General features: G+C 44.0%; 1 protein-coding gene across 6 annotated transcripts in view; it reads right to left on the bottom strand.

Moving 5' to 3' along the window:
* Positions 1-23867, bottom strand: part of LOC123755283 (uncharacterized) — a 127101-nt gene that overhangs the window by 37005 nt on the left and 66229 nt on the right. The window lies entirely within an intron of this gene.

Below are 23867 nucleotides of genomic sequence, written 5' to 3' on the forward strand. Positions count from 1 at the left end.
GTAGACCTACGCCCGAGCAAGCACCCAGCTCAGATGAAATACATGAGCTACCTCAAAATGAGGAGAATCCTCTAATCAATACTGAATCACTATACAGGATCAACAACTGAAGTTCAACCTTCATTTTCTGCCATCTCATCTAATACAACTTCACGTAATGATTTATTTAGAGTCTGATCAATTTTCAGACAGCTCTTCTCAATGTTCCCTGGATTCTATAAATTCAATGCATGAGGCTACTGAATTAACTAGCTCCTCACAGGAACCCAGGGAAACAAGTGAAGTTGCAGATGAAACTCTTAGTGAAGCTGCAATAATCAGTGAATCTGAACCAGAAAATGATAAAGCTAAAGCTGCAGCAGCAGCCAAAGCTGTAATTAAAGCTGAGGCAAAGCAAGAAGCCTTAAGCAACACAAGTAATGGTCACAATTGCTCACACCAGCCTTCTAGAGTAAGTGCTAACAATGAGAAGACTGTTATAAACCTTGTACACCAATTACTAGATTTGTCTCCACTAGAACAATCAGTTGACTCTTTACAAACCTTTAGTTTTCAGCTTGAGTCACTGTTAAATTCCTTCAGTAAAGAGGTGGATCACCCAACTGCTGAGTGGATGACTAAAATTATCATCCAAAGAAAATTGTCTGGTGACACACTCAATAAGTTACATGTATATCAGAATGGTAATACCCTGTCAATGCAAGATATATTTACAGGTTTGCGCAATATAAGCAATCATTCAGCAAACCAGGCACTTAATGCCTCTTCTGAATGCACCGAAACTGTACCCACATCAGTTTCCTTACCTGGAACTCCTAAAGTGACACTGTCGCCAGGTAATAAGGGTACTAATAATCAATGTAATAACAATAAGTTAAACACTGATTCATCAGTAAGGCCCAAGAGCCCCACAGGTGCTCCTAAGAGACCTAATAGTCCAAAGAGCACTCCCAAGAGCCCCACAGGTGCTCCTAAGAGACCTAATAGTCCAAAGAGCACTCCCAAGAGCCCAGTAATTGCTCCCCAGAGTACACCAAGTACTCACAAGAGAATAAATAACAAGCAAATGCAAGCAGCAAAACCATCACAACCTGCAGGTACTGTTTTACCTAAACCGGTAACCCCTAAACGAGCTGTAGAATGGGGAATGTGCTTGTTTTGCAATCAAAAACATTCTCTGTACAAATGTACTAATAACCCTAATAGAGACACAAGAGTCAGACGACTCAAACAGTTACACAAATGTACTAGGTGTCTCAAATCACATAATGTTAATAGCTGTGACACCCTACTGAACACCTGCAATAGGTGTAGAAGGGGCAAACATCATGCTGCACTGTGCAAATTAGTCAGGACAAATTATGTCAATCCTAGAATAGGAGGTAGAGAATCTACACCAGTACAGTGCTGCAAGGTGCGAGATGTGTACAGCGTAATTTCACAAGCATCTCAAGTGGATGCTGCTTTGCCCACTGCCCAACTTCAAGTAAAGAACAGAGGAACCAAGATCACCACTCGTGGACTATTTGATCAAGGTTCCCAGAGAACTTTCATTACTCAGAAAGCGGCAGAGACACTCAATTTACAACCAATCAGACAGGTAAAATTAAACCTGTCAGGGTTCATGATAAATCGAGGAACCCATGAATACTCAGTAGTTCAACCGCTTGTACGACTAGGTAGTCATGTCAAGGTTATCCAAGCCATTGTTGTAGATCAAATACCTTTTGACCTAAATATTAAGGGTCTGGGGTACACAGCCCACTTCCTGCAGGAACGTGAAATTAATTTGGCTGACAACAAGTTAACGTCTGACCGCCTTAACAATTTAGATGTACTAGTAGGAGCAGACTACTATTACCAGTTCATAACTGGACATGTTAAACGATTGGGAATGAATATGCTCCAATCTGCAGGTAGCTACTTACTTACTGGTAAAGTTCTGAATGTGAACAAGCCTAAGCCTGCCAACAATAATAAATTAGTCAGCAGTAAATCAATTCTCCAGCAGCCAGCTAAAAGGAGTAACACAGCTGAGTAATAAACTCAGATTGAATGTAGTACAATTAGTATTCGCCGAGATGTTTCATAGCTCTCATGGAAAACCAGTGGTCCATACCTAAACAAGTACAAGTACAACGACCAAGCCATTGAATCCACTGCAGATCTCGAATTATTCTCGACAAGTAATAATTGACCACACTCAGTCTCCCTAGGTAATTAATAATATTAGGCTAGAGAATCCAGCACTCCCTAGGTAATTAATAATATTTGGCTAGAGAATCTAGCACTCAATGCTTCTAGCATTTCCTGAATTTAGCAATACTATGAAGTCATCCAGCAACTTCTATAATTATAAATTCACTGGGACCAAGGTCCAAAATATCTGCGCTTAAGGTTTGCCAAGAAATCTTTATTAATACAATGTTTTCTGCACTAAGAGTTAGTGAAAATACTTGCATCAATTTTTGTTTGAGTTGTTTTTCTTTCGTTTCTACTTAATTATTGTAGGAGCGCAGCACGAACAAACTTTCAAACTTACCAATACGTAAGTGAGTCTACAGAGAACTAATAACCCGTGAAACGTTTAGGTTGGGAAAATGTTACAAATTATCTTTGAATAGGATTAATCGTGGCAGTAATTAAATTTCCAGCAACCTTAGGTTTCCCTTTGTTTAATGCATTATCATTAAACATCAGCATTGTTAATTAACATGCTTAATGAGCTCAATATAGCTCACCTGTGAATTAACGTAATAATTGAGTGCTTTATTGTTTCCCATGCGAATACGTGCTCAATATTGCTCACCATGATAATTGAACGATACAATACTCCACCTCGTTAATTCGAGTTCAATATAACTCACCCTGTTAACATGCTTAATGAGCTCAATATAGCTCCCCATGTTAACGAGCTCAATATAGCTCACCCTGTTAACGAGCTCAATATAGCTCAACCTGTTAACATGCTTAATGAGCTCAATATAGCTCACCATGTTAACGAGCTCAATATAGCTCACCCTGTTAACTCTGTTAATGAGCTCAATATAGCTCACAATGTCAACGAGCTCAATATAGCTCACTCTGTTAACTGTTAATGAGCTCAATATAGCTCACAATGTTAGCGAGCTCAATCTAGCTCACCCTGTTAACGAGCTCAATATAGCTCACTCCGTTAACGAGCTCAATATAGCTTAACCTGTTCACGAGCTCAATACAGCTCCCAATGTTAATTTAAGTACATTACTGCTCACAATTCAGCTAGAGTAACTCCACTATGAATTAGTGATTTATCACAATTAGCTTAGTCCTCTACTTAGATAGGTTAGAAATTTAAACCATTTATTTAGGTAGGTTTCGGGACTTTAGTTAGTGTCAACTGAGTACTAGCCTAGTCCGTACTCACAATTAATTACAGTTGACTATACTTATAGAGACTGATTTCATAAATTCAATTTTCATCGAAAGGTTGAGGATGTATTAATGAGCTTACAGTGTCAAGCCTATGAGCTGCAATTTAATTAGCTCATGAGTCAGAATGACTAGGCTGCTAATCTCACTGTCGACTCAGAATCTTCCTTGATTTTAATGAATAAATCTTTTCAGTTATCTAATAATACACTATTTTAGCTAGTTAGCAACTTAGTTATACCATCAGTCAGAATGACTACTGCACGACAGTGCATATTAAATTAAATTTCCTCATTTGTTTTTGGGGTGATCATGATGCTGCGTGATGTTATTGTCTAGTAACTCAATAGTTACAAGTCACAGCGACCCTAGACAGTGACCTTACTGTAGTGTCATAGTCTCCTTGATCTTGAATGACCCAATAATACTTTACTGTATAATAATGTAGAATACAACTTTACAATGATGTTATCAGTTCTTAGGAACTTTTTCTGAGTTTGCCTACAATTCAGCAACTACGTAATACATCATTACATGTCACTGCGACCCTAGTTGTTGAGTTTATTGTAAGCTTTAGAGAGTTCCTGATTGCAGATAACTTAATTATTTAATATTTCAATGTTTAATCCTTAATTTGTTTGTATAGGCTATCAACTATAACATTATTTCATCTAGAGTATCTATGAGTTTGCAAAACTTTAAGACTTAGTAACATAAAAGTTACATGTCATAGCGACACCAGTCACAGAGTTTATTGTAGGCTTTATTAACTTTATCATTAATTTATTAATTTTATTTATTAGGCTTTATTAATCATTAACTTTAGATGATTCACAATAACATGTTCCATTCAAAATGAGTTTCTTTACAAGACTCAAATTTCTTGTATGTCCTTGACAATTACGGGACATCCGTTATGTGTGTACTAACATACTAACATTAATACTAACTTCGGGATAGGTATGTCAGTACTCAACATTGCACTGTGACCCGAGAAATCTCCCCCCGGAGTTATGTTGGAAATTTCCAACACTAATAAACTACTATTGTATTATAATAAATCATTATTATTATATACTAACTACAGTAGTCACTAAATTTACTAACAGGTGTGTCAACATAAACTAACCATTATATCTGCGTATTAATGCTAGAATTCTTACGAAATAAAGCACCAATATTGCGTCAGATACTGTCTAGTTAAACACATTTGTTACCAATGTGCTAGAGAATTGAATGTGGTTCTCTAAAATCATCAGTATTCCGTGTGATAATTATTTATGGATAACATGACTCCCAAATAATTCTAAATCGAGAGCTTTTAGTTACAATTGTTATCAAGTAATAGTTTTTCTGTCACGCGTGAATGCCATGGAGAAAACTATAATCATCTCCATTTCTCGTTTACCACTATAAGACGAGAAAGCGATAATATTTAAATCTCTAGAATCACAACCCAGTCCTTATTAAAGTATTTCAACCACAATTGCGCGAAATAGTAGTATTCGTGAATTAATAATTTCTGTGGTGAATGCGAGACGCGGGTTGGGAGAGGAAGGAGACGCCATTGTGGAGCGAGCAGCCAGCGTGCGTACTTGGACGGAGGAAAGTCGTGGCGTCAGAGTCTGAGACACGTGGCGTTGGGATTATCAGCAAGAATTACACTGATACCCAACTTTTAACGAATAATTATTCTTCCACGTGCTCCATAGTGCTCGGTCAATCAATAACGCGTTGAGAATCAAGCCAAACTCTCAATCACGTGTACAACATCGTGGAAGTTTGAGACTGAGACGCGATATCGGCAGACTTCATCATTTACTGCGCTCATGCTAAGTATATTTTCTTTCTTGATGCATCATTAGAGATTGTATATTTCGTGGGTAATCTGTCGTTATATAGTGGGATGACAACAAATCCAACGTTAGTACCGCATTAATATTCATTCTCTATTTTCATAAATTTTGAGATTTACGTAGCCTAGTTCAATGCTACGTAATATCCTTTAAATTACAGCTCGTATGTGAGGAGTCATCGAGTCGTTAACTACATTCGTGTTATTCACCTCTAATGGCTTCTATGTGGAGATCCTGAGATCACGAGGACGAAGCACGAACGATGCCATAGAAATCGTCTTAAAGCTAAGACTTTTTGTACACATTTAATTATTCCATTTTATTATCCAAATTCACAAGACCACACTAGTTCCTAGACGTATATGAAGTTCTAGCAATACAACCCCAATGTAGGTGTTTGAGGCTCTGACTTTAGTTAATTAATCAGACAGTCCATTATTTATTTAAGTGATTATTCTTTCTGATACTTATCCATAGACACTGGTTCTTCCTTGTGTTTTTTAATGATCACTTTTTATTAGTTTCCCTCTTTTCTCAAAAGTGGGTGGTCTTTCGTTATTAAATTAAATAATTAAATAATTGAATAATTGAGTCAAGCCCCAGATATCCCACAAGAGCAGAGTTGATATAGGTACCAAAATAGGAGTTGACATTTTGACATAGGTGCCAAACTAGGTACCCTCAAACAGAACTCTATCAACATCAGAGGCCCGAGACTGCTTAACACGCTTCCACTACACATTAGTAGCATAACTGGCCAACCCCTCGCAGTGTTCAAGAGAGAGAACTCGATATACACCTCCAAAGGATACATGATCAACCAGGCTGTGACTCGTACGGCAGACTGCGAGCAGCCGCATTCAACAGCCTGGTTGACCAGTCTAGCAACGAGGAGGTCAGGGTGATGACCGGGCCGCGAGGATGCTAAGCCCCGAAACCAACTCAAGGTATCAAGGCATGACCCCCCTATACGAGGGGCTACTCTGTCAATCCCTATACCAGGGCTACCCTGCCCCCCCCTATACGAGGGGTTACCCTGCCCTCCCCTAATACGAGAGCTACCCTGCCAACCCCTATTCCAGGGCTACCCTGCCCTCCAATACCAGGGCTACCCTGTCACCCTCAATACTAGGGCTTCCCTGCCCCCCTCCCCAACATACAATGGCTACTCTGCCACCCCGAATACCAGAACTACCCCTGCCCCCTATTGAAGGCTACCCTGACCTCCCTATAAGAGGGCTACCCGGCCCCCTCCATATACCAGGGCTACCCTGCTTCCCCTATACCAGGGCTACCCTGCCTCCCTACACCAGGGATAACCTGCCCCCCTATACAAGGGCTACCCTGCCCCCTCCTATACCAGGGCTACCCTGCCCCCCTATACCAGTGCTACCCTGCCTCCCACCTTTACTAGTGCTACCCTGACACACCTATACAAGGGCTATCCTGTCCTCCTACACTAGGGCTTCCATGCCCCCCACTCCCTTTACAAGGGCTACCCTACTCCCTATTCCAGGGCTACCCTACACCCCAATACCAGGACTACCCTGCCCTACCCTATACCAGAGCTACCCTGACACTCCCCTTCCAGGGATGCTCTGCTCCCCCTATACCAGGGCTACCCTACTCCCCCGCCAAAAAAAAAAAAATGTAATTCTAGGCAAAAATTAAATCTTCCCTCCCATTCTACTGACCCCAACAACCTACAACCCTCTTCCCTCTGCTTCCTCCTCCACCCAGCCCACAGTAACTTCCCCACAATGCAGTAACCCTCCACAGGAAACCCCTACACCAGTGGTATGGATAACAAGGTTAACAGACTTGGTTCGAGAATGCTTTAAGGAAATTTGCTGAAACCCAGATGGAATTATATATGAAATAAGTGAACTTGGGGATAGTTTAGAAGAGAACAACCCATCTGTAACAGCAGTCGGTGAAGTGAAATGGTCAAATGTCATAACGAATGAAAAGTGTCCCTAGTACTACAATACAGTTAGGAAAGAGAGGGAAAGAAGAGGAGGAGGTACTATGCACGTACAGCCTAGAACCTCCTCCAAAGACTGGATTTTGAAGGAGATGGCCGTGCCAGGCTGTGAAGGGGCCCATCTTCACAGCAGGCACGACAGGGGGACCCAAGATAATAGTAGCAGTGATACATATAACCCTCCATTAATATAAATGACAGAAGACCCCGGCAGGAGCCTGACACAAGACTTTAATATACTTTTTACACTTGATAAGAATCCAGTTCGCACTGAATTGTTGTCACTTTATTTTCAGGTGCGTGTGCGTGAGTATGTAAACTCACCTAGTTGAACTAACCTAGTTGTGCTTGTGGGGGCTGAGCTTTGGCTCTTTGGTTCCGCCTCTCAACAGTTAAACTACTGGTGTACGGATTTCTGAGCTTCTCGAACTCTGGCATATCTACATTTGAAACTGTGTATGGAGTCAGCCTCCACCACATCACTTCCTAATGCATCATATTTACTAACTACTCGGATACTGAAAGTTCTTTCTAATGTCTGTGGCTCATTTGGGTACTAAGCTTCCACCTGTTTCCCCTTGTGCGTGTACCACCCGTGTTAAATAATCCATCCTTGTCCACCCTGTCAATTCCCCTGAGTATTTTGTATGTGATGATCATGTATCCCCGAACTCTTCTGTCTTCCAGCGACGTGAGGTGCAGTTCACTCAGCCTTTCCTTGTAACTCATCCCTCTTAGTTCTGGGACTAGCTTAGTGGCATACCTCTGAACTTTTTCCAGCTTTGTCTTGTGCATGACAAGGTACAGACTCCATGCTGGGGCCGCATACTCCAGGATTGGTCTTACATACGTGGTATACAAGGTTGTGAAAGATTCCTTACACAGGTTTCTGAAGACAGTTAGGTTGTTAGCTAGCCATGCATACGCCGCCGATGTTATTCTTTTGATTTGGGCTTCTGGAGACGGGCTTGGCGTGATATCAACTCTTAGATCTTTTTCTCTGTCCTTTCGTGAAGGGCTTCATCTCCCATTTGGTATCCAGTGTCTGGCCTCTTACTTCCTCCGCCTAGATTCATTACCTTACATTTACTTGGGTTGAACCCAAGGGTCATCTTGCAGCCTTATACTATCTTCGTTGTCCTAATCCTCCTCATAATTTTTGCATCATCAGCAAACATTGAGAGGAATAAGTATTTCCTCTGAGAGATCATTTACATATATCAGAAACAGCATAAATCCAAGGATTGATCCCTGTGGGACACCACTGGTGATGCCTCGCCACTCCGAGACCTCTCCCCCCCCCCCTTCTCTGTGACTCGCTGTCTTCTGTTACTTAGATGCTTAGATGCTCCCTTATTCAGTGGAGTACCTTCATTTTTCACTCCCACCTGCATATCCAGCTTGTGCACTAGTCTCTTGTGTGATACTGTGTCAAAGGCTTTCTGGAAATCCAAACATATGCAGTCTGCCCACCCCCTCTCTGTCTTGCTTGATTTTTGTTACCTAGTCAAAGGTTTAAATTAATCCTGCGATGCAAGACTGGCCTTCCCCAAACACATGTTGATGATGTGTTACATGGTTGATGATGTGTTAGTATCCATGATGGTAAAGCCAATTACCACCATAATGGTAATTGGTGGAAATTGGTGGTGGTGGTGGTGTTATCCATGGTGGTAAAGCCATGGCAAAAGTTATAGACCCGGATTCCATCCGGGTCTATAACCTTTGTCGCATCCAAATCTAGAAGATGCTTTCTCACCTCCCAACTTGTAATCACAAACTCCTCCAGTGGTATCTGGAGGAGAGCCTGAACTACAACAACCATTGTACCTCCCGTTCAGGTACTATAGTCTGAGGGCAAACCTTTACCAGTTTAGTTTCATTCTTGAGTTGATATGGACTCCATGCTGGAGCTGCATTCTCAAGAATTGGTCTGACATATGTGTTATACAAAGTGTTGAATGATTCCGTACACAAGTTTCTAAAGGCCGTACTTATGTTGGCCAGCCTGGCATATGCCGCTGATGTTATCTTCTTCACATGGGCTTCAGGGAACACGTCTGGTGTGATCTTAACTCCCCCAACTCTTTCTTTCTCTCTGACTCTTGAAGAATTTCTTCTCCCAAATATTACTTTGTATCACACACAAGTACCTTGTGTGTGTGTGCACTCACCTAATTGTACTCACCTAATTGTGCTTGCGGGGGTTGAGCTTTGCCTCTTTGGTCCCGCCTCTCAACCGTCAATCTACGGTGTACAGATTCCTGAGTCTACTAGGCTCTATCATATCTATATTTGAAACTGTGTATGGAGTCAGCCTCCACCATATCACTTCTTAGTGCATTTCATTTATTAACTACTTTGACACTGAAAAAATTCTTTCTAACGTCTCTGTGGCTCATCTGGGTACTAGGTTCCACCTGTGTCCCCTTGTTCGTGTTCCACCCGTGCTGAAGAGCTTGTCTTTGTCCACCCTGTCAATTCCCCTGAGAATTTTGTATGTGGTTATCATGTCTCTCCTTACTCTTCTGTTTTCCAGGGACGTAAGGTTCAGCTCCTTTAGCCTTTCCTCGTAACTCTTTCCTCTCAGTTCCGGGACGAGCCTGGTGGCATACCGCTGAATCTTCTCTAACTTTGTCCAGTGTTTAACTAGGTATGAACTCCAGGCTGGAGCTGCATATGTCAGACCAATCCTGGAATAAGTGGTATACAGGGTCCTGCACGATTCTTTACACAAGTTTCCTCAGGCAGTTCTTATGTTGGCCAACCTAGCATATGGCGCTGATGATATCCTTTTGATGTGGGCCTCTGGGGACAGGTTCGGTGTGATATCAACCCCCAGATCTTTCTCTCTATTTGACTCTTGCAGGATTTCCCCTCCCAGATGGTACCTTGTGTTCAGCCTCCTGCTCCCTTCGCCTAATTTCATTACTTTACACTTTCCTGAGTTGAACTTTAGCAGCCATTTTCTAGACCATCCCTCCAGTTTGTTCAGGTCATCCTGTAGTCTCTGTCTATATTCATCTGTCTTGATTCTTCTCATAATTTTTGCATCTTCAGCAAACATTGAGAGGAATGAGTCTATACCTTCCGGAAGATCGTTTACATATATTAGAAACAGAATGGGTCCAAGTACTGAGCCCTGTGGGACTCCGCAGGTGACATCTCGCCACTATGATGTCTCCCCCTTCACCGTTACTCGCTGTTTCCTGTACTTTAATACTCCCTTATCCACTGGAGCACCTTCCCTTTTACTCCTGCCTGTTGCTCCAACTTTTTTTTAAAAGCCTTTTATGGGATACTGTGTCAAAGGCCTTCTGGCAGTCCAGGAAAATGCAGTCTGCCCACCCTTCTCCTTCATGCCTAATTTTTTTTGCCAGGTCATAGAATTCTATTAAAACTGTGAGGCACGATTTACCCTCTCTGAACCCATGTCGGTGGTGTGTTACAAAGCTATTTCCCTCCAGATGCTCTACGAGCCTTTTCCTCACGATCTTCTCCATCACCTTGCATGGTATACAAGTTAGGGAAACTGTCCTGTAGTTCAGTGCCTCCTCCCTGTCACCCTTCTTGCATATTGGGACTACGTTAGCAGTCTTCCAACTTTCTGGTAGGTCTCCTGTTTTCAGTTACCTGTTATACACCATAGAGAGTGACACACTTAGTGCTTCTGAACCTTCTTCTAGTATCCATGGTGAGATTCTGTTAGACCCAACAGCCTTTGTCACATCCAGCTCCAGCAGACACCTATTGACCTCATCACTGGCGAGGTCAAATTCCTCCAAAGTTGCTTGGTTTGCCTCCTCCTCATTTAGTGCTGGGGCTTCTCTTTGTTCTATTGTGAAGACCTTCTGGAATCTCTTGTTGAGTTCTTCACACACCTCCTTGTCATTCTCTGTGCATCTGTTCTCCCTTTTTTTCAGTTTCACCACTTGTTCCTTGTTACGAACCCGACTACATCGTCGGAGTAGCGACGTCAGCGCCATCTGTGAGTCTGCTCCCTCACTCCCACACTATCGGAAGTAATGTGGACAATGCCATCTGGTGGTGGCTGTCTAATACCTGCAAAAGGCTCAAGATTCCTGCCTTGGTCAGCCAGAAGAGTCGTTGTGGGTGACCTCTGGTGAGGTGGCGACAAGAGATCAGCGCTATCTGTTGTGATATCAACTGAATGTCAATGCCAGAGTCAGAAAGTGGTATTTCCTAGTTTCACCAGTACCGGTCAGTTTACTGATGACGTATCTGTATCCATTGAGGCGACGTAGGGCTGCAGTGGTACAGAGAAAAACCGTCTATCCTGTGCAGCCTAATCTCTCTCTCCTTAATTCTGCTTGACGACTAAGTGAGCCGCCGCCGAAGAGGAACTGTGTGGTATCTGCTTTCTGCCAGTGGAATGGCAGTGACAGGAGTTGGCGTAACCCGGGACTGGCGAAGGGAGAAACGATCGGCAGTAAGGTGTCATTACTAGCCCGTCGCTAGAGGCTCCTGCCAGGGGTTAGCTACCCCTGTATTTGTCCGTGTAGTGTTCCCATCAGCGCGTGGCTGAAGTTCTCTGCCAGCACTTGACTGGAGAGTGATTGTTGGCATTCACAAGAGGCACCTGGTGATACGGTCGGTTGGTTTGCCCACGGCAAGGGTAGACTCGTTAGTGTTTCTCAGTACTGGATGAGGACGGTACTGTGTGTTGAGGAAACACGGAAGTTGTCAAAGGCTGCATCGCGTTAGCATTGAGGAGTGCTTAATGTCCTATGTGAGAGCGACACATGTAAATATCCACGTGTAGTAATATTAATTAATTTTATATTTATGGTGATGGGAAAGTGGTAATAAGTGACTATATTCATAAAGGATGAAGTGTTGTGTTCATTTCAGCTCCCCCATTTTTATTACTTGCATTACCTAGCCTGCTCCTTGAAAGCCACTGCCAACTTGGGGTCGGACACTAATACTTTGGGTCATCGATCAAGAACCCGGTTGCGACCCATAGTGGACGTAACATTCCTTCACTGCTGTTTTCCTCCTGATTAAGCTGTGGAGCAGCTTTGGTTGGGTCTTGGCTTTACTCGCGATGTCATTTTCATACTGTCTCATTTCTGGCCCTCGGGGTATCTCTCCCCTGCTCTCCGGTGTTCTGTTATTTCTGTTGGTTTTCCATGTTCTTTTACTCAGTTGCTTCGCTACCTTACATTCCTGTGTTGTTTTTCGTTTTTCTCCTTTTGGACTGGGATAAGCCTGTCTGTAGCTTCCTGGCACTTCTGGGTGACATAATCCATCATGTCCTGTACAGTCTTGTCTCTAAGTTCTGTTTCCCATGATATTCCCCTTAGGAAGTTCCTCATCTCGTCATATTTTCCTCTTTGGTAATTTAGTTTTTTCCCTTCCGATCCCATCCATGGATAGGTTATATCTACTTCCACCAAGTACTCAAATGTCAATACACTGTGGTCACTCATTCCTACGTGGGGCTTCAACTTTGACATCCCTTATTTCTGACTCATTCAAGTTGAATATCAAGTCGAGTCTAGCTGGTTCATCATTATCTCTCACTCTTGTGGGTTCCCTGACGTGCTGGCTCAGAAAGTTCCTTGTTGCCACTTTAAGGAGGTTTAGCTCTCGTTGTATCTGCAACACCATGTGGGTCCCCATTCTCCCAGTCGGTCTTTCCATGGTTGAAATCGCTTATGATTATGAGTCTTGAGCCATTCCTGCAGGCAACTGAAGCTGCTCTCTCTATTATGTTATTGGTTGCCATGTTGTTCCTATCACACTCCTGTATGGGTTTTCTGTCATTTAGGGGAGGGTTGTAAATGACTGTCACTATTATCTTAGGTCCAGCCATTGTTATAGTTCCTGTTATGTAATCTCTGAACCCGTCACAGCCTGGAATTTCCATCTCGTCAAAACTCCAGTCCTTCCTTATCAGCAGGGCCACTCCTCCACCTCCTCTCCCTTCCCTCTCTTTCCTTACTATACAGTAGTCCTTTGGAAATGCATCGTCTGTTATGACTCCTGACAATTTTGTTTCTGTGTGTCCTATGACATCTGGGTTTTCTTCCTGCGCCCTATCCACTAGTTCACTTGCTTTATTGGTAATCCCATTAATGTATGAGTACATTACCTTGAAGCTCACTTTCCTATATCCATTTTCACCCTCACTCCTCACAAGTGTAGGAAGTTGTTCCATGGTCATTGCTACATGGATAGGCTAATCCTCCTGTGAGATAGTTACCAGGGGTTCACGGGGAGGCTGGAGTGGGGGATGGAGGGCTTAGGTCTTGCTCAGGCTTGCTTGGGGCAAGAAGAAGTCCTGGGAGTGAGGGGGGCAGGGAGTGCTTGAGGTTGGGGGACAGGGATTGCTAGGGGAGATGGCACGCCCTCCTGAGTTGTAGTTGACAGGGATTTAGGGGGGGGGAGGTGGAGTGGGGGAATGGATATCTTAGGTCTTGCCTGGGCCTGCCTGGGGCAGGAAGAAGACTAGGGGATGGGAAAGCAGGGGGTACTTGGGGGTAAGGGATGATTTGGGTGATTTGTTGGGCATTGTGCAGGGGTAGGGAAGGATTTGTGCTTTGGGTGGGGGGAAGTCCTATGGGGTGGTGGGCTTGGGCGTTGCAGTCCCCTCTGGGGTTCCTGAATTGCTGGATTGGGGTACTCCACTCTCCTCTGAGATTGCTGGTTTGGAGACTGGGGTTCCCTGGCTCTCTTCCCTCTCTCTGTGTCTTTTCCTTACATCTGCTGCCCTTATTATCTCGCTCCTGGTCATGTCCCTCTGGAGGTATACCTCTCTGTAATTCCTTGCATTTTTCAGTTTGCTCTTCTTTACTAGTATGTCCACTTTGGTGCCCTCGTTCCTGAACACTACCTTGATCAATCTCTTTTTGTCTTTCTTGTACTGGCCAATACGGAAAAACTGTTCTATGTCTCGTTCAGCCCCTTCCATTCTTTTCTCCTTTGGTATCCCTGCCACTGCTGCTTTGTCCTTAGTCCTCCATTCTTCCTTTATGGAACCCTCTTGTTCCTTAACACCTATCACTACTTTACTACAACTCTTTTTTTTTCCTTTCCATTAGCTGGCTTGTGCATCTAGCTGCCTCCTGTGAGGTTACTGCTTTCATTACAACTTCCTTGACCGTGGACATGACATCAGGGCTCTTCAGTATTTCAGCAAAGATGGCACCCATTGTATGGGTACCTGCCATTGCTACATCTCCTGTTACCTGGGAGTTGGTTGCCTGGGCCAGGGTCTGAGGAGGGCCTGTTTTTAGGTTTCTTATCTCCTCTTGCGCTGCACTTAATTCTATCTGCAGCTTACTTATAGTTTCCTTCAGGTCCTTCAATTCCCCACTGATTTCCTTCCATACCTTAGCAATCATCAACATGTGTGACTCGTCCTGCTCCTCTCCTCCAACTTTGTTCTGTTGTCTTACCATCCCGCTTGACCTGTGTGTGTGTGTGTGTATTCACTTAGTTGTGCTTGCGGAGGTTGAGCTCTGCTCTTTCGGCCTGCTTCTCAACTGTCAATCAACTGTTTCTAACTACTACTACTACTACTACTATTTTTTTCACGTCACACACAAACACACACACACACACACACACACACCAGGAAGCAGCTCATGACAGCTGACTAACTCCCAGGTACCTATTTACTGCTAGGTAACAGGGGCATAGGGTGAAAGAAACTCTGCCCAATGTTTCTCGCCAGCGCCCGGGATCGAACTCGGGACCACAGGATCACATGTCCAGCGTGCTGTCCACTCGGCCGGCCGGCCCCGTGTGTGTGTGTGTTTCTTGTGAGAGGGGGTGTCACAGTGGGGGGTGGGGTTAACCGGCGGAGGGACGACGTGAGGAAGAGGTAGTGAGGGAGGGAGTGAGGGTGAGAGGGAGAGCGAGGGAGAGAGGGATGAGGGCAATCAGTAGGGTGGGGTACGAAGGGTCAGTCCCGGGGGTGAGGTCGGCAGTAGGCTGGTTTGTACTCGCCTAATTTTACTCACCTAATTGTGCTTGCAGGTGTTGAGTTTCGGCTCTTTAGTCCCACTTCTCAACTGTCAATCGACTGATGTAGGGATCCCTGAGCCTACTGGGCTCTATTATATTTACATTTGAAACTGTGTATGGAGTCAGCCTCCACCACATCACTGCCTAATGCATTCCACCTGTTAACTACTCTGACACTGAAAAAGTTCTTTCTAACGTCCCTGTGGCTCATTTGGGTACTCAGTTTCCAACTGTGTCCCTTTGTTCACGTACCACCCGTGTTAAACAGTTTATCTACCCTGTAAATTCCTCTGAGAATTTTGTAGGTCGTGATCATGTCTCCCCTTACTCTTCTGTCTTCTAGTGTCGTGAGGTGCATTTCTCGCAGCCTTTCCTCGTAACTCATGCCTCTTAGTTCTGGGACTAGCCTAGTGGCATATCTTTGAACTTTTTCAAGCTTTGCCTTGTGCTTGACAAGGTACATGTTTCATACTGGGGCCGCATACTCCAGGATTGGTCTTATATATGTGGTATACAAGGTTCTGAATGAATCCTTACACAGGTTCCTGAAGGCAGTTCTGATGTTAGCTAGCCTCGCATACGCCGCAGATGTTATTCTTTTGGTGTGGGCTTCAGGAGACAGTGTTGGTGTGATATCAACTCCTAAATCCTTCTCGCTGTACGTTTCATGAAGGACTTCATCTCCCATTCTGTATCCTGTGTCTGGCCTCCTGTTTTCACTGCCTAGTATGAACAGAGTTTGCTTCCACAACCTGCTCCTTAACTGCATTTAACTTTTCCACTACTCTCATGCTAAAAGAATAATCCTAACATCTTTGTGACTCATCTGAGTTTCCAGCTTTCATCCATGTCCCCTCGTTCTGTTACTATTACGTGTTAACATTTCATCTATTTCCACTTTCTCAATTCCCCTGATTATTTTCAACCTTCCCATTGTATCCCCCCCCCTCTCCCTTTTTTTCTAGTGTCGTTAGGTTCATTTCCTTCATGCACTCTTCATATCCCATCCCTCGTAACTCCGGGACGAGCATCGTCGCAAAGTTCTGAACCTTGTCCAGTTTCCTTATGTGTTTCTTCAGGTGGGGACTCCATGATTAGGCGGCATACTCTAAGACTGGTCTCATGTAGTCAATGTAAAGCGCCCTAAAAGCCTCCTCACTTAAGTTTCTGAATGGTGTTCTAACTTTTGCCAGTGTAGAGTACGCTGCTGTCATTATCCTATTTTTATGTGCCTCGGGAGTTAAATTAGGTGTTACGTCCACTCCCAGGTCTCTATCTCGAATCATCACAGGTAGACAGTTCCCCTTCATTGTGTACTGTCCCTTTAGTCTCCTATCACCTGATCCCATCTCCATAACTTTACATTTACTCGTATTGAACTCCAGTAGCCATTTCTCTGACCATTTCTGCAATCTGTGCAGGTCCTCTTGGAGGATTCTACAATCCTCATCTGTCACAACTCTTCTCATTAATTTTGTGTCATCCGCGAACATTGACATGTAGGATTCTACTCCTGTAAATATATCATTTATGTAAATTAGAAATAGAATTGGTCCCAGCACCGATCCTTGAGGTACTCCACTCGTTACTGTTCCCCAGTCCGACTTTTCGCCCCTTACCATTACCATTACTCTCTGGTTCCTTCCTGTTAGTAGTTCCTTACCCCTACTAGGGCCTTTCCACTTACTCCTGCCTGCCTCTCAAGTTTGAATAGCAGTCTCATGTGCGGTACTGTATCAAAAGCCTTTTGGCAGTCTAGAAGTATGTAGTCTGTCCAACCTTCTCTCTCCTGCCTTATCCTTGTTATTTTGTCATAGAATTTCAAAAGGTTTGTTAGGCATGATTTCCCTGTCCAGAACCCATGTTGATGTTTGTTTACAAACCTATTGCTCTCCAGGTGTGCAACAAGTCTTAGCCTAATTATTCTTAAAAGTATTTTGCAGGGGATGCTTGTCAGTGATACCGGTCTGTAGTTAAGTGCCTCCTCTCTATCTTTCTTGAAAATCGGTACGACATTTGCCTTCTTCCAGTAACTAGGCAATTTTCCCGACATAAGTGACTCGTTAAAGATCATTGCCAGAGGCACGCTGAGGGCTTGCGCTGCCTCTTTTAGTAACCACGGTGATACTTTGTCTGGTCCAACCAATATAGTTGTATCTAGTGTTGTTTACTGCTTCATTACCTCATCTGCTGTCACCTCTATATCTGATAGTCTTCCATCTAGGGTAATCTCTTCTAACAATGGGAGCTGCTCAGGCTCGGTTGTGAACACTCCATGGAAACTGGCATTCAGTACCTCGCACATTTCCTTATCACTTTCTGTATATACCCTTTCTGTTTTCCTTAGTCTTGTCACTTGGTCGTTTACCGACATCTTCCTTCTTACATATCTATGTAGTAATTTAGGCTGCTTTTTTGCTTTGATTGCAATATCATTTTCATAATTTCTTCCCGATACTAGTCTCATGTTAATGTAATCGTTCCTAGCTCTGTTACATCTAATCCTGTTGTCCTCTGTCCGTTGTCTTTTGTACTTTCTCCACTCCCTCCTGCTTCTCATTTTTGCTTCTTGATACTGTCTATTAAACCATGGGTTATTATATTCTCTCCTGTTATTTTCCTTTACTCTTGAAATAAATGTCTCTTCAGCCTCCTTGCATTTCCATATGACTAGGTTCATCATATCTCACACTGTTTTTCCCCTAAATTCTTCCTCCCACTGCACTTCTGCCAGATACTTCCTTATTGTGTGTGTGGGGGGGGGGGGGGAGGGGGGTGTACTCACCTATTTGTACTTGCAGCGGTTGAGCTCTGTTTTATTTCCTCCCAACTGTCAGTTAACTGGTATACAGGTTCCTGAACCTACTTGGATCTATCATATCGACACTTGAAATTGTGTATGGAGTCTACCTCCATCACATTACTTCCTAATGCATTCCATTTGTCAACCACTCTGACATTAAAAAAGTTCTTTCTAATATCTCCGTGGCTGGTTTGGGCACTCAATATCCACCTGTGTCCCCTAGTGCGTGTGCCCCTTGTGTTAAATAGCATATCCTTATCTACCCTATCAATTCCTTTGAGAATCTTGTATGTGGTGATCATGTCTCCCCCTAACTCTTGTCTTCCAGTGACGTAAGGTTTAATTCCCGAAGTCTCTCCTCGTAGCTCATACCTCTCAGCTCGGGTACTAGTCTGGTGGCAAACCTTTGAACTTTTTCCTGTTTAGCCTTATGCTTGACTAGATATGGACTCCATGCTGGAGCTTCATATTCCAGGATTGGTCTTACATATGTGGTATACAAAGTTCTGAATGATTCCTTACACAAGATTCTAAATGCCGTTCTTATGTTTGCCAACTTGGCATATGCCTCTGATGTTATCCTCTTGATGTGGGCTTCAGGGGACAGGTCTGGCGTGATATCACCCCCCAAGTCTCTCTCTCTCTCTCTCTCTCTCTCTCTCTCTCTCTCTCTCTCTGACTCTTGAAGAGTTTCATCTCCCAAATGATACCTTGTATCTGGCCTCCTGCTCCCTACACCTATCTTCATTACATTACATTTCCTGGGGTTAAACTCTGACAACCATTTGTTCTACCATTCCTGCAGTTTGTCCAGGTCTTCTTGAAGCCTCAAGCTGTCCTCCTCTGTCTTAATCCTTCTCATAATTTTGGCATCGTCAGCAAACATTGGCAGGAATGAGTCTATACCCTCCCGGAGATGATTTATATATATCAGAAACAGGATAGGACCGAGTACAGAGATCTGTGGGACTCCACTGGTGACTTTACCTTAATCTGAGGTCTCACCACTCACTGTAACTTTCTGCTTCCTATTGCTTAGGCACTCCCTTATACACTCAAGCACTTTACCAGTTACTCCTGCCTGTCTCTCCAGCTTATGTACCAGCCTCTTATAGGGTACTGTGTCAAAGGCACTCCGACAATCCAAGAAAATGCAGTCTGCCCAGCCTTGTCTAGCTTGCTTAATCTTTGTCACCTGGCCGTAGAATTCTATTAAGCCTGTAAGGCAAGATTTACCCTCCCTGAACCCATGTTGATGGGTTGCCACGAAGCTCCATCTCTGCAGATGAGTTACTAGGTTTTTTCTCACGATCTTCTTCATCACCTTGCATGGTATACAAGTCATGGACACTGACCTGTAGTTCACTGCCTCTTGCCTGTCACCCTTTTTGTATATTGGGACCACATTAGCCGTCTTTCATATTTCTGGTAGGTCTCCCGTCTCCACTGACTTACTATACACTATGGAGAGTGGGAAGCAAAGTTCCTCTGCACACTCTTTCAATACCTATGGTGAGATCCCGTCTGGACCAACAACCTTTCTCACATCCAGATCCAACAGGTGTCTCTTGACCTCATCTCTAGTAATTTCGAACCCTTCCAAGGCCACCCGGTTTACTGCCCCCTCTCCTAATGCAGTGACCTCACCTTGTTTTATTGTGAAGACCTCCTGGAACCTCTTGTTGAGTTCTTCACACACCTCTTTATCATTCTCTGCATACCTGTCCTCGTCTGTTCCAAGTTTCATTACCGGTTGTATTACACTGTTTCATTACACTGTTGTTTTCTTCCTGATGTGACTGTGTAGTAGCTTTGGTTCGGTCTTGGCATTGTTTGCTATAGCATTTTCATATTTTTTCTCTGCTTCTCTTCTCACACTAACATACTCATTCCTGGTTTTCTGGTATCTCTCTCTCTGCTTTCTGGTGTTCTGTTATTTTGGAAATATCTCCACGCCCTTTTGTTCAATTTTTTTGCTTCCATACATGTCCTATTAAACCATGGATTCTTCTTTTGCTTCTGGGATTTTTCCTTTTTGGCCGGGATAAACCCGTTTACTGTCTCGTGACACTTTTGGGTGACATAGTCCATCATGTCTTATACAGACTTAGCTCTGAGGTCTGTGTCCCATGGTAGTTTCCTTAGGAAACTTCTCATCTCTTGATAATTCCCCTTTCGGTATGCCAGCCTTTTGTTTCCTAGTTCTTTTTGGGGGAAGATAAATCCTAGCTCTACCAGGTACTCAAAGATCAATTCATTGTAATCACTCATTCCCATGGGTGCTCATTTAGGGTAAATATCAGATCAAGCATGGCTGGTTCATCTTCCCCTTTCATTCATTTTGGTTCCTTGATGTGTTGGCTTAGAAAGTTTCTTGTTGCCATGTCCAGCAGCTTAGCTCTCCATATATATGGTCCTCTATGTGGGTCTCTGTTCACCGAATAGATCTTCCTGTGGTTGAGGTCTCCCATGATTAGTAGTCCACATCCATTCCTGCTAGTGACAGAAGCTGCTCTCTATTATGTTAATGATGGCCATTGTGTTTCTATCATATTCCCATCTGGGTCTTCTGTCATTTGGTGGTAGATTATATATGACTACGACTATGACTTTTTGTCCTGTAGTTGCTATGGTACCGTTTATGTAGTCATTGAAACCTTTGCAGCCCTGAATAACCAGCTCCCCAAAATTCCAGCCTTTTCTTACTAGCAGAGCTACCCCCCCCCCCCCCCAACCTGCTCTTCCTTTACTCTCTTTCCTCACAACACAGTAGTTCTGTGGAAACACTGCATTTGTTATGGTATTCTTTAGCTTAGTTTCTGTGAGTGCTATTATATCTGGGTTTTCTTCCAGTACCCGTTCTCCAATTTATTTTATTTCTAATCCCATCTATGTTAGGGTACATTGCCTTGAGACTCACTTTCTTCTGTTCCTTCTCATGTAGGGAACAGAACGTTCCCTACATGAGAACACTTGGTGAATATTTTGGTGATGGGGGAAGCTGTTCCATGGGTGTGAGGATTTGTGAGGTGGATAACAGGGTCTCAGAGGATATTGAAGTGAGGGCCAAGTGAAGGAGGGACAGGGAGTGTATGGGATGAAGGGGGAGGGAGGACAGGGAGGGAACGGGGGGAGGGGGGACATTGTGAGAGTAAGGTGAGGAGTAGCAGGGTGGGAATAGGGTGAGGGAGGAGGGAGAGTTGACTGAGCATTTGAGTGGGTGCAGGGAGTGTTAGGGGGTATGGGCGGTTTCTATGTAGAGTTGGGTGGTAGAGTTGCTTTCTCCCCTGGTGTTACTGGGTTGCTGGTTGTAGGTTCCTTCTGGTTTTCTCCTCTCGCCCTGCGCTTCTTTCTTGCTTCTTTTGCAATGGTTCTTTCCTCCCTCATCATGTCCCTCTGGAGGAATACATTTTTGAATTCTCCCAAATATTGCAGGTGGTTCCTCCTTGTTAGAATCTTCTCCTTTGTGGTCTCGTTTGCAAACACTATCTTTAACATGCGGTCTCTGCCCTTGTTGTATCAGCCTAACTTGGAAACCTTCTTAATGCTATGTTCTGCCTCTTTCATCTCTAGCCCCTTTAGTATTTCATTCACTGCCAATCTCTCCTTATCATTCCATTCTGTCCTATTGGAGACTTCCTGCTCTTTAATACCCACAGCTACTACTGATCTTTTTCTTTCCAGCAGCTGACTAGTGGACCTTGCTGCTTTCTTTGAGGTGGCATTGGCTTTTCCCTGTTCCCTTGGTATATCTTGCAGTTATGTTTGTCCCTGTTCCTACTATATCGTGATAAGGTATGTCAGGAGAGAGAGAAAGAGAGACAGAGAGAGAGAGAGAGAGAGAGAGAGAGAGAGAGAGAGAGAGAGAGAGAGAGAGGTGAAAGTGAGAGAGATAGCAGGATGGCGAAAGTGAGAGATGGAGCGAGAGTTGAGATAGAAAGTGGGAGAGACAAGGGAGAGGTAGAGAAAGGAAGAGGATTGAGGGAGTGAAAGGGAGAAAGGGAGAAAGAGAGAGACAGAGAGATGGGAGAGCAAGAGAGACAGAGAGGGAGAGACAGAAATACAGTGTGAGTGATAGAGAGCGAGGGAGGGAGAGAGGGGGGTGAGAGGGATAGGGAGAGGAGGGAGAATCGGAGAAAGTGAGAGGAGAGAGAGAGAGAGAGAGAGAGAGAGAGAGAGAGAGAGACAGAGAGAGAGAGAGAGAGAGAGAGAGAGAGAGAGAGAGAGAGAGAGAGAGAGAGAGAGAGAGAGAGAGAGAGAGACAGAGAGACAGAGAGACAGAGAGAGACAGAGAGAGACAGAGAGAGACAGAGAGAGAGAGAGAGAGAGAGAGAGAGAGAGAGAGAGAGAGAGAGAGAGAGAGAGAGAGAGAGAGAGACAGAGAGAGAGAGAGAGAGAGAGAGAGAGAGAGAGAGAGAGAGAGAGAGAGAGAGAGAGAGAGAGAGAGAGACAGAGGGAAGAGTGTTAGAGGGTAGAGAGAGGGGGGGGGAGGGAGAGGAGGAGGGGGGCCGACAGTAGTATGGTTACATCCCTTACCTAGGTGTCAAATCCTGTTTGTGATACATTGGGATACATTAATGATTGTGCATGTACTCACCTAGTTGTGTTTGCGGGGGTTGAGCTCTGGCTCTTTGGTCCCGCCTGTCAATTGTCAACCAACTGTTAAATACAGTTGACACACACACAGTGCGTGCGTGCGTGTGTGTGTATGTGTGTGTGCATGTGTATGTGCGTGTGTGTGCACGTCTGTGTGTGCGTGTGTACACATGTGTGCACGTGTGTGCGCATGTGCGTGTGTTTGTGTGTGTGGATGTATGTGTTTGTATGTTTCAGTGCATTTAAGAGTGTGAATGGGTTTGTGATGTTGTGTGTGTGTGTGTGTGTGTGAGATTGCGAGAGCGTGCATGGTTTTATGGGTGAGAGCCTTTGTGTGTGTGCCTTTAGCTTACAGCGGGGGAATGGGAGGTGTCTCAGGGACTAATACGTTATCCAGTTCCCAAGTGAGCTCACGAGTGGGGTTTCTTAAATGTTTCCTTCACTATCAAGTTTACTATTAAATTCAATTATTGCATGAGAATGCATTAGTGATTACAATATGATATTATATAAACCTTGCACACTGTTGAGACATCAAGAGGCCCTTACCAGTCCCCACAAGCACCTCCTCTCCACAAGCACAACTAGGCAAGTTTTTCCTGCGGGCCGCTCCTGACCTGTCCTCCACACTGCGTAACCTGGTGGCCTGGTGCTGGGGATTTTTCTCTGTTTAACACAAAAGTTTTAGTGATATCACTGCATTTTTTTCCTATATGTGGTTATACACTTTGTGATAACCTAGATCCGTGATCCAACACTGTAATCCTAATAAGCCCGAATATATCGAGTATTATTGCGGAGCGCACATGCCCACAACCCTCCCACGCGACTGACTGACTGAGTCAGAGAGAGAGAGAGTGTGTGTGTGTGTGTGTGTGTTCACCTAGTTGTGCTTGCGGGGGTTGAGCTCTGCTCTTTCGGCCTGCCTCTCAACTGTCAATCAACTGCTTAGCAACTACTTTTTTTCCCCACACCACACACACACAGGCAGTGTGTGTGTGGTGTGGGGATTTGTCTGGGCATTTTAATAATGATACTTCCTTACTTTACCCCCCCCCCCCTTCTTTAACTCAAACTCTGCACAGAAGTCCTCATTCTGTGTATAATCTGGGGAATACATAATACTTTCCATGACTAAGTTACGGAAGCATGAAGCCTCACATGGCAAGATTAAGTTCAAGAGTAGCAAGATATTCGAAGATCTAAAACATGTTTCAAAGAT

The sequence above is a fragment of the Procambarus clarkii genome, chromosome 20, assembly GCF_040958095.1.
Source record: "Procambarus clarkii isolate CNS0578487 chromosome 20, FALCON_Pclarkii_2.0, whole genome shotgun sequence".
Classification (NCBI taxonomy): Eukaryota; Metazoa; Arthropoda; class Malacostraca; order Decapoda; family Cambaridae; genus Procambarus; species Procambarus clarkii.